The sequence below is a fragment of the Saccopteryx leptura genome, chromosome 9 (genome assembly GCF_036850995.1).
Source record: "Saccopteryx leptura isolate mSacLep1 chromosome 9, mSacLep1_pri_phased_curated, whole genome shotgun sequence".
NCBI classification, from domain to species: Eukaryota; Metazoa; Chordata; class Mammalia; order Chiroptera; family Emballonuridae; genus Saccopteryx; species Saccopteryx leptura.
Window position 1 is genome coordinate 51,693,187 of NC_089511.1, and position 17,585 is coordinate 51,710,771.

At 36.9% G+C, this 17,585-nt stretch overlaps 1 protein-coding gene and 1 non-coding gene across 3 annotated transcripts in view; both read left to right on the forward strand.

The window, feature by feature from the left end:
* Positions 1–17,585, forward strand: part of PRKG1 (protein kinase cGMP-dependent 1) — a 1,422,417-nt gene that overhangs the window by 1,080,286 nt on the left and 324,546 nt on the right. The window lies entirely within an intron of this gene.
* Positions 9,560–9,635, forward strand: TRNAD-AUC (transfer RNA aspartic acid (anticodon AUC)). Its single transcript has one exon. It is a non-coding gene; the product is annotated as a tRNA-Asp (tRNA).

A 17,585-nucleotide genomic window follows, 5' to 3' on the forward strand; every position in this document is an offset into this window, starting at 1 on the left:
TACAACTTGTCACCATCTGTAGGACCATGACCTAACTGCTAGATTGGTATCTGCTGGAGTCCCCAGAGAGCAAAGCACTTCATTCAGATCTCACTACTTTAGAACAGTACTGCAATTATGCAGAAATGTCAAAATTCCCCCATCTTCAGTCATATCACAATTTGGTTACCCATCCTTTGAAGCAAGAACAGGTCTCACAAACTCTTTTTTGAAATTGCCCATTGGGTCTTTATTATTATTATTATTAAATGTTTATTTAAAATGTTTACTGTAAGATAATATCTATTTATAAATAAGACAATTACAGCACTAAACCAGGCACCCTTGACCAAATCACAACATCTTCTTAGATTCCCTTTTACTCTAAGTTTCTTCTTCTAAATTTGTAGCACTCGCTGCTGAGTTTTAAGATCTAATTAATCTTTCTGGCACAGTTCAAATAACTGCTAGCATTTTTAGTTTCCATTGATTATTCAGGTTTGGATACTAGATTTTGCTGTTTATGCTTTTTCCCTTAATCTGAGTTTTCTACTATGGAATTCCTCAGCTGCTCACCTGGCATCAAGTAAACATGGGTTAAAGCTGATGGTTCAGTTTACAAAATCATGAAAACTGAATACCAAAAGGCTCTCTGGGAACCCCATGGCACCCAGAGCCCTCTCAGTGCTCTGCCATGCAAGTGGCAAGCAACTTATACCAATTGACTCATTTAAATTTGAGGTTTTGATTTAACCTATTCCAAGAATTTTGGAAAGTGAATAACATGGTCACTATTACCAAACTCAGTCATACCTCAAACCAGATCTTTAAATTTAGCAGTGAGGTATATGCAAAGACCTAAATGTAACCACCGGTATATAGGAGTCTCATTCCCGAAGACCAGTTGTTTGTATGCTTTTGCATACATTTGTGTTGTCTGGCCAATCTTCATTTGGTAGTCCCCAGCTAGTAGTAACTTTGAATACATTTATAAAATGCCCTCTTTTAACTGTCCACCATAATAGTGAAAACATTTTTTGACAAATTTTTAAATTTTTATTTAGAAAATTAACTTTAATGGGTGACATTAATCAATAAGAGTATAGGTTTCAGGTCAATATTTTTATAGCATTTGAAATGTTGACTGTATTGTGCGTTCATCACCCAAAGTCACATCATACAGTTTTAGCTGTTTCTGATTTACTTATTTCACTCAGTATAATGTTCTCAAGGTCCATCCATGTTGTCATAAATGGCAATATGTCATCATTTCTTATGGCTGAGTAGTATTACATTGTATATATGTGTCACATCTTCTTTATCTAATCTTCTATCAAAGGACACTTCAGTTTTTTCCATGTCTTTGTTACTGAGAATAATGCTGTGATGAACATGGGGGTGCATGTGTCTTTATATACCAATGTTTTCAAGTTTTGGGGGGATAGATACCCAGTAGAGGGATTGCTGGGTCATATGGTAGTTCTATCTTAAATTTTTGAGGAATCACCATACTTTCTTCCATAATGATTGTACTAATTTGCATTCCCACCAGCAGTGAATGAGCGGGTTCCTTTATCTCCACAGCCTCTTCAATGCTTATTGATAATAGCCAATCTAGCTGATGTAAGGAGGTATCTCATTGTAGTTTTGATGTGCATTTCTCTAATAGCTAGTGAAGATGAGCATCTTTTCATATATCTGTTGGCCATTTGTATGTCTTCTTGGGAGAAGTGTCTGTTCAGATCCTATTTCTATTTTTTAATTGGATAATTTAATTGTTGCTGAGCTTTGTGAGTTCTTTATGTGTTTTGGATATTAAGCCCTTATTGGAGCTGTTGTTTATAAATAAGATCTCCTATTTGGTTGGCTGACTTTTTGTTTGGTTGTTGTTGTTTTTTTTTGTTTTGTTTTTTTGCTGTGCAGAAGCTTTTTAGTTTGATATAGTCCCATTAAAAAAGAAATTTAAAATTCTCATACAGATTACTGAAGAAATAGTTCAGATATTCATTAATTGAAAGAGATTGCTTTTGTAGGATTATAATAGCATGTTTGTTTCTAGACTTAATAATGCTTATTGTCCTATTTTCAATTTTTAATGTTTTTAAACTTAGTCAAAGAAAGATATTTAATGGGATCTTTACATAATTTGGTATATAGTAGTCCTCCCTTATCCAAAACGAATACATTCTAAGATGCACAGTAAATGCCTAACATATGGATAGTAGCAAACCTTGTATATACTATGTTTTTCTATACATACTTAACTATGATAAAGTTTATGACTTCAGAACAGCAAGAGATTAACAGAAATAAGAGTGAAATAGAACACTTATTACAACATATTATAAAAAGAGTTATATAAATATGGTCTCTCTCTCTCTCTCTCTCTTTGTTTTTCTCTGATAACTGATCTGGTACCCAAGGCAGATACTAAGTGACTAATGGATGAGTAGCTTATATAACAAAGATATACTAGACAAAGGGATGATTCACATCCTAGGTGGGATGGAGAAAGACTGCAGTTTCACCATTCTACTCAAACCGGTATGTGCTATTTAAAACTTAAAAATTGTGTCTTTTGGGAATTTTCCATTTAATGTTTTCAAACAAGGATTGACTACAGGTAACTGAAACCAAGAATAGTGAAACCACGAATAAGGGGGTACTACTGTATTATATTCTCTGTGATTAAAGCAAACTTTTAGATTTCATAGTCTACTAGATCTATCATGAAATTCCAAACTGTCTATCATAACTTTGGTATGATAAAGTATTTATAAAAACTAAATTATGTAAGGAGCAAGTTACCAACAAATAAATGAGAAAGCAACTTATTTAGTCTATTCCTTCCATAAACATTATATAGTATTGAAGACCCATGCTATTCAGGTTACTAAGGACATAATAATTAAACCAGTAACTAACACAAAGCTTCAGGTAATGAAGGGCTTACAGTTTGTAACAAATACTAAAAATCTATAATTACACTGCAGTTTTGTAAATATTGGAATAGAGCTATATTACATTGGTCCTAAACTACATTAGTTTACGTTGCTTATTCTGTGCCAAATACTGTTCTATGTGTAAATACTTTGCATGTCTTAACTCATTTAACCTTCACAGTAACCCTATATAGTAGGTGCTGTAGTTGTTGCCATTTTGCATATAAAGAAACTGAGTTATAGAATGTGGTATGGCTGTTTCAGTAGCCTTTGACCAATACAGATGTTTGCATTTGCATGCACATTTTTCTAAAGGATTGTCCTATTAACCAGAACCCCAATTATTTCTGTGGTAAGGCAGGAATGAATATCTAAAGCAGGATAGTCTTGGAGTATCATAAGATATCCTTACATCAACTACTTAGTCCACTCAACCTAGATTCCTAGGGAAGTTTTCAAGAAAAGTTTTTAGGACACTCCATTTTTATCTTAGTGTATACAGTTGGGTAAAGGTGAACTTACTCAGTTCTCTTGCCTTTCCTAAGCCATCTCCCTTTTTCTGTTTCCAACTTCTGTATGCAATTTAGCTTCTAACCCCTGCTTTGAATTTGATGGTTAGGAAAATTTCACATGCTAGAGATAAGGTGTCAGATACTGGAGTTGCAACCCAGACAGACATAAGGCTGGCTTCTTCATCAAATGACTTTTTTCCTGAGCTTACTTTGACTCAAACCAGATCGATATTCGTCTCTCTCAATCTGTGACTTCTAGTTTAGGCAGTTTGAAACCAAAGAACTCATATGGGGCAGAGCAGGTGATCAACCCTAGCTCCCCAGCCCTATTTTATTTATTTGACTTTGAAAGACTTTATGTTTAAAATAGAGTGTATAGCCGTACAAATACACATTCACCATAAGCATTTCTTAATATATTATTATGTATTGTCATTAACTTATAACAGGGATTTTTGTGCTCAAAGGACAATTGGGTGAAAGTTACAAAGGGAAAGTTCCAGCTTAAAAAGAGGGTGAAATAACAGGATTGATTAAAGATGGTGATAGCTGCTACAGTTATTACTGACCTCTGTCACTGAAGGTATTTAAGCAATTGCCCGGTGATATTTGGAGGAAGATTTCGAGTCAAGCACAAAATGGAGAAAAAGTTGAACTAGATAATTTCTAGATATCTGCTGTCTATGAAAGGCCATAAAAGCCTGACCTGTGGTGATGCAGTGGATACAACGTTGACCTGGAATGCTGAGATTGCTGGTTTGAAATCCCGAGGTTGCCTGGTCAAGGCATATATGGGAGTTGATACTTTCTGCTCTTCTTCTCTTCTCTCTCTCTCTCTCTCTCTCTCTCTCTCTCCATTAAAATAAAAAAGACCATAAGAGCCCCAATATTTTCAAATTACACACTCCCTTAGCAAATAAAATGTATATATCTTAAAAAGCAATTGAATAAACTAGAAAAAACAAGTGATTAAAGAACGTCAAGTACATGATGAATAAAGCATTTACTGACCTGTTTAAAATTATAGTAAAATTCTTACTTAATGTTGTCAATAGGTTCTGTGATTTTAAGTGAAATGATGTATAAAAAAACCAATTTGACCATACGCTAATTGATATTAACAAGTGTTAAGTTCCTATGGCGTTTCAGACCTAGCCAGTTGGCTCAGCAGTAGAGTGTCAGCCCAAAGTGTGGAAGTCCCAGGTTTGACTTGCCAGGTCAGGTCACACAGGAGAAGTGACCATGTGCTTCTCTACCCTTCCCCTTGCCCCTTCTCTCTCCCTCTCTCTCTCTCTCTCTCTCTCTCTCATTCTTCCCCTCCCACAGCCATGGCTTGAAATAGTTCAAGCAAGTTGTCCCCCAGCACTGAGGATGGCTCCCTGGCCTCACTTCAGGAGCTGAAATAGCTTGGTCGTTGAGCAATGGAGCAGTGGTGCCAGATGGGCAGAGCATTGCCAGGTAGGGTGTCTGCTGGGTGGATCCTGATCCTGATTGGGCACATAGGCTCCTGCACATAGGAGTCTGTCTTTGCCTTCCCTCCTCTCACTTAATGATAATAAAAAAGTTCCTATGACATTGCATCAACATTATAATGAAACAATGTTGAATGAAATGACATTATTTGGGGACCTATTATATTTGTTTTCAATTACAGAAAATCATAGGAGAGGCTTTTTAGAAGAGAAAAAGTTGTAGAAGTATCTTTTGAGACAAGAATTTACTGAAGTGGAAAGCCAAAATGGCGTGATTATACATCAATTAAAGCTATGAGACAAAGGTTTCCTGACATCCAGAGATGCACAAGACAATCTTATTGTCACGAAGTTAGATGGTTGCCTGCCAAAATGATCCTCCTTATAATTCTTAAGCTTAATGCTTGTTGGTAATGATCCACTGAAATGATAATATCCACTTATCATTCTGTGGATATGGTCTAAATAGTTTGCAAAAACTCCTTATGCCTTATAATACATTTATTTATAGTAAATATGTTTTTTCTTTATTAGTTTATTCCCCCAAAGACCTCAGAACACTGTTTACAGAATTGTTACAAGAATGCTCTTTTGTATCTTAGAATTTAAAATGAGACAGCATCCAGACATTAGGGTAGGAAGGCAGGAGACAGGAAGAAAAGAGCAGTGGGACATTACTGGAAATGTCAGTAGCAGTAAGTCGGGTAAAGAATATTAACTACTGTTCCTGCTGGAACTATCTTCAGAAAGAGAGAGAGGGGCTGCAGCAAGTGCAAGGAGAAAGAAAAATAAAATAAATAAAATAACGACCCGCAAGTCATATCTACCTGTTACCTATGGAAGGTTTTTTACCTTTTTAGATAGTTAAAAAAAATCAAAAGAATAATAATGCTGCAGGACAAATAAATATTATATGAAATTCAAATCTAAGTCTTCATAAATAATTTTTGTTTTGGTTTTTTTAAATAATTATTTATTTATTTATTCATTTATTTTAGGGGAGAGAGAGAGAGAGAAAGAGAGAGAGAGAGAGAGAGAGAGAGAAGGGGGAGGAACAGGAAGCACCAACTCCCATATGTGCCTTGACCAGGCAAGCCAGGGTTTTGAACCGGCAACCTCAGTGTTTCCAGGTTGAGGCTTTATCTACTGCACCACCACAGGGCAGGCCATAAATAATGTTTTATTGGAATATAGCTATACCCACTTGTTAACATATTGTTTATGGCGACTTCCTAACTATAACAGCAGAGACAGAAACTGTACAGTCCATAAAGTCTAAAATTTTTGCTATCTTGCCCTTTGCAGAAAAAGCTTGCCAACCTCACAGCTAGAGGAAAAGTTAGAGAAATTGAAATAAAAAAGTAAATGTCAGTATATAGCATGTGTTCCCTTTACTTGCCTGATATTTATCCAATCTTGTTAAAATTTTATATTTTGGGCTTTATACCCATCCTGTGAAATCAGAATCCAGAAGACCTCTAGCAATTTGTTTTTCATAAGTACCCAGGTGTGTGCTCTCATCACTCAGGTTTGGGGATCGCTGGTGCTGGCCATGAACACAGACTGTAGAAATAAGACAGGTAGTGTTTGAGTCTGAGCTCTGTTATTTACTGCCTGGGGCACCTTGGGCTCTGTTGTACAACATAATACTGTATACTAAACTTTGTAAGCCTAAATGAATTTACATGTATAATGACAGGAGTGATATGTAGTACATCAGGTTGTTGTGATGATTTAACTAGGTAATATATTTAGACTGTAGTATTCACACAGTGCCTAGCACATAGTAAGTACTTAATAAAAATGAGCTGTCACTGTTTTTAGTGTAAGTCTCATTAGCAGTGGTTTTATTAGAGGCATGATGGTTAAAAAAAGACCACTGTGCTTAGTAACAGAAGACATGAATATGAGTTCCAATTCTGCCACTTATTGACTTTATAACATTGAACCATTTAGCCTTATTGAGACTCACTGGTTTCATTTGTAAAATGGAAATAAAAATAATTATGTATCTCATACTTGTTTTTAAAGCTCTAAAAATTACCAAAAAACCCCACAATATAACCATTAGCTATTCTGTTCCACTGTGTAGTGCAGAGCTTGGCACAGTCTGATAAGTAAATGTTTCTTGCATCCAAAGGAAACTACCTGATGAAGATGATTATATTTTACTTTGATCCTTATTTTTTTTTCCTTCGAAATACCCTTTGCACAAACGCATACATTCTGAAAATTGTTTTCAGCTTTTCCTGGCTCTGTTTAAGGAAAAATATGTTCTCAATTAAGAGTTCATTTCTCCTGCTGCTTGTTTTCATACTGGAGTCAAATTCCTGGTGATGCGATCAGTAACGATTGCTGCAGGAAAGGCGGGGGATGTTACCAATGAAAGATGATAAATTTGCATGTTATGTTTAACAAGCTGTAGGAAGCTTAAAAAAAGAAAAATATATAAAAGTGATTTTTCTCACTCCCTACAAATCCCACAACACTCAAACTGTGTTCCAGGCAGGAATTTAAATGTAGAGGAGAAAAATGACATGTATAGGTTTTAAAATGTGAGAAACAAAGTAGGTTTCTTCCAGGTTACACTCAGTTTTTTATTAACTGCCAATGGTAGTAGTGGACCATGGTCAGCAAGGGTTCCTTTTCAACAAATTCCTTAGCTCCATGTTATCCTAAACCCTGTCCTCCACCAACCCCCTCTTCACTCCAAGGCTACTAATTGAATTATTTGTGAAGAATTAGTTTAAGAAGTACAGGTGGTAGACCTTCTGATGTACTTCCAATGTCTAGCACAGTACTTAGTACAAAGAAAGAATTTTACTGAACATTCTCCATGGAAACACCATACTTTTATTTATCTTCAGTAAGTCTGTGACTTTTAATAAGGAATTACTCCTAGTTTTGATTTGATATGGATTTCTACAGAGCCAAACAGGCATATGCCCTTATAAATCCATTTCTTTAGATTGAATGAAGGAATTTGCTTTCTCTTCTGTTATTAATGATCTAATGCAGCGATGATCAACTCACGAGCCACAAGAATTTTTAAAACATGCAATACCTGCCTATTTAGTCAAGGATACTGATATCTTTTCCCTTAGATCTTCAAATAAAAAATGACAGCAGTCCACACTACAACAGTCATACAGTGTGAATGCCCTGTCTTGAACCATATATATATGGCAGGTAATAGAGTTGCATCTTATTGATCTCATCATATAATAGGCTTGCACCTGATTGAGTAATTCTTGGTACCAGAAATCTTGATATTTTTTCTTTTTTTTATGTATTCATTTTTAGAGAGGAGAGGGAGAGACAGAGAGAGAAAGAGAGGAGAGACAGAGAGAGAGAGAAGGGGGGAAGGAGCTGGAAGCATCAACTCCCATATGTACCTTAACCAGGCAAGCCCAGGGTTTCGAACCGGCGACCTCAGCATTTCCAGGTCGATGCTTTATCCACTGCACCACCACAGGTCAGGCAGAAATCTTTATATAAAAGGTAGACACCTGCTTTTTTTTTTTTTTTTTTTGTACTTTCCTGAAGCTGGAAACGGGGAGAAACAGTCAGACAGACTCCCGCATGCGCCCGACCGGGATCCACCCGGCATGCCCACTAGGGGCGAAGCTCTGCCCACCAGGGAGCGATGCTCTGCCCCTCTGGGGTGTCGCTCTGCCATGACCAGAGCCACTCTAGCACCTGGGGCAGAGGCCAAGGAGCCATCCCCAGCGCCCGGGCCATCTTTGCTCCAATGGAGCCTTGGTTGCGGGAGGGGAAGAAAGAGACAGAGAGGAAGGAGGGGGGGGTGGAGAAGCAAATGGGCGCTTCTCCTATGTGCCCTGGCCGGGAATCGAACCCAGGTCCCCCACACGCCAGGCCGACGCTCTACCGCTGAGCCAACCGGCCAGGGCCGACACCTGCTTTTTAAGGTGTAACTTTGGAGAAAAAAAAGGATAGGTAATTACTATTATTATGTTATTTTTTGTAAATTAAAATTATATTTATTTTTATTGGATCACCATAATATATATATATGGTGTGCTGCAGAGTTTTAGTAATTAGTTTATGTGTGCCATGAAATGGGAAAGGTTGAAAATTGCTAATATAATGGATAATTATTACTACCAGATCATATTTTTATCAAGGAGTATCTGCATTTTATTCCTTTGGAAACATAAGTGCTATAAAAGGATGCCAGGTGTGCTTGAAAAACCATGAAAATCAGCCTGACCTGTGGTGGCGCAGTGAATAAAGCGTCCACCTGGAACACTGAGGTCGCTGGTTCAAAACCCTGCACTTGTCTGGTCAAGGCACATACGGAAGTTGATGCTTTCTGCTCCTCCCCCCTTTCTCTCTCTCTCTCTCTTTCTTTCTATCTCTCACTCTCCTCTCTAAAAAAATTAATGAATAAATAAATAAATAAAAAGAAAAACCATGAAAATCAGGACACTCTTTAAGTTTTTAGAAATGTCTTCTAAAATAATTTTATGATAGCACACCAGAAATGATGGGTTCAACTTACTGGATTGTTGGTACAGAATGAGTAGGTATTTTGTTTACAAATGAAATGAATCAGAAGTAAAGACAAGAATAGTCTTTGCTTTTCTGATTTTGCCTAGTAACTAAGACTTAAATTAAAAATATTCATTATTAGGCCCTGGTCGGTCGGCTCAGTGGTAGAGCTTCGGCCTATCATGTGGAAGTCCTGGGTTCGATTCCTGGTCAGGGCACACAGGAGAAGCAACCATCTGCTTCTCCACCCTTTCTCCTCTCCTTCCTCTCTGTCTCTCTCTTCCCCTTCCACAGCCAGGGCTCCATTGGAAAGTTGGCCAGATGCTGAGGATGGCTCCATGGGGGATGGCCTCAGGGGCTATAATGGCTCCAGCCACAATGGAAAGATGCCCCAGATGGGCAAAGCATCGCCTGCTGGTGGGCATGCTGGGTGGATCTCAATCTGGCACATGCAGGAGTCTGTCTGACTGTCTCCCCACTTCTAACTTCAGAAAAATACAAAAAAAGAAAAAGAAAAAGTTATTCATTATTAGACCAACATTGCTGAGATAAAAATTTACTAGAATTTAAAAATATCCAAGTTCTTTTAAAGATAAATGTTTATAATAAAGAGAATTAGACTTTCTTATAATAACTGCAATTCACACACAATGGTTGTTACATCCATTTTGTTAACTATACATAAAATGCTTTGTGTTTATTTGCATGCATTTGAGAAACATATTTAGATAATGTATGATACTTTAGCTTAGAGAAATTCTTTGACCATAGACCCATGTTTTCTCAGGACTTGATTTCAGAAGGAGATATAGTGATGTATCCTGACAATAAATCTATAAACCATAGAAATATATTAAGCTCAATAAATGACCAGAGAAGTTAATTTTTATTTTTGTGACTGTAACATATACTCTATAGAACAGAGTAGACTTGATATTGCTTATCAATATCTTCTCATGGTTCTTTTTTTCCATCTAGAGACAAATTTTCAAATACACAAAAATAAAATAAATGCATCCTCCCATGTATCTGTTACTCAATTCAGTAATTATCAACATTCTGCTAGTCTTTTGTCATCTCTCTTTTTTGCTTATTAATATTTCTTTTTGCTGAAGTATTTTAAAATAAGTCCAATAACATGTCATTTTAATAGTCTAATATATACTTTATTGTGTACTTCTTAATTGTAATGTTTTTATTGTTGCATTTTTAAAATAACATAATTTTGTGGTTAGTTTTTAAGATAATTTTTTTGGCCTGTGGCACAGAATCTGTTGGAAAATTTTTGAGAAGTGATACCCAGATTTTTACAAAGGACCTAACCATGCATTGATCTCTATCAAGGTATTAGCTTACTAGCGAAAATTTGTACCTGTTAGGGACCCCATTTCCAGGCAACAGAATCAGCAAATATGTCCCATTGACCAATGAAAACACAGCAGCCCTTTGAGGTCAAGGTCTGATAGCTGAACGCAGTCAAGGCCATGGTTTCTTTTTGATAGGAATAGGTTTATTAAATTATAGGTCTTTCCCTATCTCCATCTCTCTCCCTGTCTTTGTGACACACAAAAAAATAAGCTTTAACTAGAGCACATGTTCCCATGAATGAACATTTACACTAGTGTGCACAGTAAAAATGGTTTTACAAAATCTAGCATTTGCGTGCATATATACTTCCTACATGAGTTATTTTCTCCCATCACACCTCCTGAGCTTCTATCACAGAAGTGGTTTTTGTTTTTTGTTTTGTTTTTTTTTGTTTTGTTTTTGTGTGACAGAGATGAAGACAGCGAGAGGGATAGACGGGAAGGAAGAGAGATGAGAAGCATCAATTCTTTATTGTGGCACCTTAGTTGTTCACTGATTGCTTTCTCATATGTGCCTTGACCGGGGGACTTCAGCAGACTGAGTGACCTTTTGCTCAAGCCAGCGACTTTGGGCTCAAGCTGGTGAGCCTTGCTCAAACCCGATGAGCCTATACTCAAGCTGGAGACCTTGGGGTTTCAAACCTGGGTCTTCCACGTCCCAATCCAATGCTCTATCCAATGTACCACCGCCTGGTCATGCTATCATAGAAATTCTTATGAAAAACTAAATCAAACAAAAAAGATAAGAACATGTAGAGAATATGGGCTTATAGAAACCACAAAGGGGAAAAATATGAAAATCTATGATATTTGAAGGAAGCTGATAGGGTGTATGTGTGTGTTAGAACAGATGCAGGGATTGTGAAGGTTTTAAATTTTGCCAGAGTTTTCTGGAATAATTTGGTCCTATGGGCCCATGATACTCTTCAAGTGTTTTAAGTAATGTGTAAGCGGTTCTTTTTGTCAGTTGATGTCTCTAGAATAAATCTTTCTGGAAATGAATATGTATATATGTGAGTGTGAAAAGGGAAATTGAGAAAGAAAGCATTTATCAAGAAGGACATAAATTAACAAGATACAGGTTGGAGCAAAAGTAGGCTTACAGTTGTCCATATAGAAAATAATACAATGATGAATGAATAATAATACAAGAATAAACTTTGTTTTGCATGCTCACAACTATAAATCTACTTTCTCCCACCCTGTATGTTATTGTTTTAATCAATTAAATTTCTTCATAACACTTGGATTTCACTTAATCTGATTTAAATTCAGGGGCTCTGACTTACTGGGTTTGCACAGAGCTGTTTTGTTTAACACTGTCAGTGTATCCATTCTAATCAGGACATAAAGTCAAATAATTTTAGAGATAGAAGGAATCACATGGGTCTTCTAGTCCAAGCCTAATATTTGACAGATGAAGACATTGGAACCTAAATAGTAAAGCCTGACCATGCAGTGGCACAGTGGATAGAGCATCGGACTGGGACACAGAGAACCCAGGTTAGAAACCCTGAGGTCGCCTGCTTGAGCGTGGGCTCATCTGGTTTGAGCAAGGCTCACCAGCTTGAACCCAAGATTGCTGACTTGAGCAAGGAGTCACTCAGTTTGCTGTAGCCCCCCAGTTAAGGCACATATGAAAAAGCAATCAATGAACAACACAAGGCATGGTTCTCAAAGTGTGCACCACGGTGCACTGGTGTGCCCTAGAAGATTTCCAGGTGCACCCTATGGTATTCCAGAGAAATATGTGCCTGTTGGGGACCAAAAAACCAACAGGGTTTTTGGAATTTAGATTTTGGGGAGACAGAGGTGTGGGGAATTGGCTGTAAGCTGACAGTCTGCCCAACCCTTTACCTCACTTGCCTGATTAGGTTGCAAAAGGGTGTTAAGCTGTGGTGCTGGATTGTTTACACTACCCCCATGTTCCCCGGAAAGACTGGAGGCAAGTTTCTTCTATCCTTTGTTTGGTGTAAAGTTAAGTTGATATGTATGGTGGGGATTTTGGATTGATGATTAAACATAAGAAATTGTCTCTTGAAGCCTTTTGAATTTCTATAAAAGAAGAATATGTGGCAATATCTAAAAAAGCTTTGAACATTTTACTATAATTTTCAACATCCTATTTATGTGAATTAGGATTTTCTACACAATACAATTAAGAGTAAAAAGAGAGGAATTTTTCAATGTATTGACAAGAAAATGAGAGTTTGCCTTTCAAATATATGCCCAAACATTGAAGAAATCGCTAGGACATATCAGGCTCATGTTTCTCATAAACACAAGAATGAAAAAATTTAACACATTTGCGCCAGGACCTACCAAATTTACTAAATCTTACTAAGAATGTATCTAATTATATAAAAAGAAACTTTTTTGTTGTTTTTTAATTTTTTAGTCCTCCTTTTTTACTAATTCTAAAAAACATAACTAAAAAAATGTAACAAAATGTTTTTAATGTCAGAATAAATTTAATTTTGTCGTATTTATTTCATTTAATTACCATAAAAGCATGCTTGAACTTTATATTTTTTTCTTCAATATTTGACTTCATTATTATAACATTTCTCAGAAATTTGTATATAGTGTGCCTACAAATATTTGTAGGATTTTAAATGTGCCCTGACGTCAAAAAGTTTGAGAACCACTGAAAGTAAGGTGCCGCAACAAAGAATTGATACTTCTCATCTCTCTCCCGTCCTGTTTGTCCCTATCTGTCCCTCTCTCTCTCTCTCTTTCTTTGTCTCTGTAACAAAGAAACAAAACAAAAACAAATGCCAAACACTGTGGTAAGCACTTTGAATTCATTTTCATATCTGATCCTCACAACAGTCTTATACCATCTGTTGTTAGTAATGTACAAATGAAGTTTGCAAAGGTATGTTAACATGCTCAAAATCTCATGTTTACTTAGTGGTAGACCTAGGATTCAAACTCGGGCAGATGGATTTTTTTTCTTTAATTTTTATTGTGGTAAGAATTCTTTAATTTTTTTATTTATTCATTTTAGAGAGGAAGAAGGAGGGAGAGAGAGAGAGAAAGAGAGAGAGAGAGAGAAGGGGGGAGGAGCAGGAAGAAGCATCAACTCCCATATGTGCCTTGACCAGGCAGGCCCAGGGTTTTGAACTGGCAACCTCAGTGTTTCCAGGTCGACGCTTTATCCATTGCCCCACCACAGGTCAGGCTCGGGCAGATGGATTTTGAAGACATTATTTTAGGTGCCATTCAGTAAGTATGAAAGATGAGTGGTTATAGTCTCTGGCAGAACATAAACTCAACATGATGACAATGTTATGTGAGAAATGAGTACAAACACATGCAGTTGTGGAGTAAGTAATCATTATTTTTATTGGGAAGAACTGTTGACAGCTTTGTGGAGGACTTAGTTGAACTGGATCTTGAAAGACATCTAGAAATTTGCTAGGCAGTTAAGTGTATTACACACTATGGAATGTGTCACAAGGTTTGTTCTAATGATAGTGAGTAGTTCTGTGTAACTGAAGATGAAAATGTAGGGTATGTTTGAGTTAATATGTAAATACAAGACTGGAAAGATAAGTATGGGCCAAATTCTTGTATCCCAAGTTTAGCCTTGATGCCTCCTGAATCACTCACAGTTTTTCCCTATTCCATGGGCACTCACTGCTCCACCTAGGTATTCAGCCTGTTGAGTGAAATCTAGACAATGAGTATCTGAATTTGTATAGTAATCACAGGGATTAAAAATTAGGAATCGTATAGAAACAGAGCTTGGAAGTAAAACTGGCAAGGCTCAGTGGCAGATGATATGCCCAAAGTGAAAGAGATACAAAACAGACTATTTGAGGAGGGACACTAGAATCTATGTAAACACAATAAATTAAAATTAAAAATAAAATAAAATAAAGGCAAAAATACAAATATATCTATCCACTCTTACCAAATTATATTGTAAAAAGTAGAGGTTTCAGAAAGAGTTCTGTAATTAAAGAAACATTAAGCTATAAAAAACAAAACAAATAAACAAAAAAAACCCAAACCCCAGACAATTTGTAAGATTGCTAACTGCAGACTCAAGTTGATGGTGGTGCTGCTATGATGGAAAAAGATGGAAGTTAAGGGAATCTTATGGTCTAGAAGTCTCTTTCATATTGTCCTGTATTTTTTTTCTCTTTTTTTTAATTTAATTAATTGTGTTTACATATATTCTAGGGTCGCCCCGAATGCACCCCCCTCCTCCCGTCCTGTATTTTAACGGAAGAGAGATAATACCTTTGTGCTTTGTTTCATGTTAGGCTTAAACAGATTTATCAGAGAGTGAAGATATTAGAATGATGGCCTGACCAGGTGGTGGTGCAGTGGATAGAGCATCGGCCTGGGATATTGAGGACCCAGGTTTGAAACCCTGAGGTTGCTGGCTAAGCGTGGGCTCATCTGGCTTGAGTATGGCATCACCAGCTTGAGTGAGGGGTTGCTAGCTTGAGCCCAAAAGTTGCTAGCTTGAAGCCCAAAGTCTCTGGCTTGAGCAAGGGGTCACTGACTCTGCTGGAGCCGCCTAATCAAGGCATATATGAGAACCAATTAATGAACAACTAAGGTGCCACAAATATGAGTAGATGCTTCTTATCTCTCTCCCTTCTTGTCTGTCTCTCTCACTGTCTTTCTCTCTCACTAAAAAAAAAAAAAAGAAAAGGAAAAAGAAATTGGAATGATGCATAGTAATGCTTATAGATGCTTAGAAATACAGAGTGGTTCTATATAGATAATTCCTCTAGTAGAGTTTAAAACGCATAATCGTGTTTTATAACTAGAGAAAATTTCAGACATCATATACTTAAGAAGACAACAATTTGTTTCCAAAAACTCTCTTTAGTTTATTGCATTTTTAAAAAAAATACAAAACTAACCAGAAAGCAAACAGAAACATTTAAAATCGAATTATTTTGGATAGGCTCGGCTTAGACTCCTTATCCTATAGCACCAGACCCTCTGAACTCATACAAATAAACTCTCTGGCTCTAGCAAGCATTTCAGTTTTCTACCCCTGAGCTTATCTAACCTTCTCATTTAATAGATGTGAAATCAGGTTAAATGATTTGCCTAATAGTCTTTGGTGAAGCAAGGTCAGAGAAGGAAAAAATAGTAATTAAGGTAGAAACATTTATAAAACTATAAAAAGCACTTCTGAGAGTGAGCTACTTGGTAATAGGTTGGGCTATTTGTTTTCTTTCTGCTCCCCCTCCCTAGGCCCGCCAAAAGCTTTTTCTTTTTCTTTCTTTCTTTTTATTTTTTTAATTAATGTAGTGGCTCATTCACTCCATATCATTGCCCACAGTGCCATCTATTGGTAAAATGAAACAATGATGAAGCAGCCCGTTTTCTATAACCTGCAATTGATTTTGTCGAATTTCTCCTTAGAAATCTTCCCTGCTTTTTCACAGGCAGCTGTTAGAAAGCAGATTCTCTCGGTGATCCGACTATACTAGGAAGTGGATCACATGGTCCACGCAGGGATGCTCAACTTTGTTATTTGGCGGGTATCCAGGCAGGCGCAGGAACGCATATATCTAACCTCCCCAGTTCATGGTTCCTCCAAAAAGGAGGAGGATATGCAACTACTTAGTTATGTAAACAATTTGGCTGTTCCGAAGAATTGGGGCATGGATTGCTTATGCATCTTGCTGCTCCAGTGTGATTATTGCCTTTTAGAAAAACACCAACCTGAAGCCTTGAACTCATTTGAGAAATTAAGCCAGAGTCTTCAGGTTATCACCTAGGCTATTAAGTGTCAACGAAGGCATTTGTTTTATTGAATATATTTAATTTGAAAAAAAGTTAGTTTTATAAGAGTAGTCAATTAAATTTTATGCTTCTCTAGGGAAGGATGTTCTCTCTGTAGAGCTTGCACAATGCTAAGTATAAAGTAAGGTGTAATATACATAGTTGAAAGGAGTAATTGGATGTTTGGTTACATTAGTAAATGTAACGAGTACCAGCATCTTTTTCCCTTGCTGCTGTGCAAGCCCAGACTCATTAACACATGAGCACACACACAGCAAGAGAGACTAGAGATAACTGTACTAAAGTAGAAAAATTGATAAGACAATTCCTTTTTCTGGGCATCCAACACTTTGAATAAAAATACTTGCCGACGTATTTATGATGTTTCTAATTTATTTTGTTTCTTTTTTTCCTTCTTTCCTTCCTTCCTTCCTTCTTTCCTTCCTTCCTTCCTTCCTTCCTTCCTTCCTTCCTTCCTTCCTTCCTTCCTTCCTTCCCTCCCTCCCTCCCTCCCTCCCTCCCTCCCTCCCTCCCTCCCTCCCTTCCTTCCTTCCTTCTTTCTTTGGACCTCAGCATCCCAGGTCAACACTCTATTCACTGTGCCACCACTGGTCAGGCACTCTTATTTGCTTTAAATGAAATGATTTCATAAGATCCTCCCATTCTACAATCTGAGCTTCTCCAGATGTTAATATGATAGTATTTCTGTTTAGTTTTGTTCACCTTTGAGTTATTTCTTGTGTAATTGATATCTGATCATTTTTGGAAGTAAGTCATACTAACGTTGCTATATCTACTATTCAGATTATTTAGAGGCCAGGTAGCAATCCCAAATAAGCCAAACAGACCTGATATGTGAGGTCCATGTCAGGAAAAATTAATTTGCCTTCTCCACAATTTTTAAAGGAAAATATTAAATAAATAAAATTTGAAAGAATAGCAGCAAAAACATCACACCTCTTAAAATAAGCTGAAAAGTATAAAAGCATGTTGACTTGATTTTTGACTCAAAAACTGTGGGGAGAAAACCCAAAAATCCAT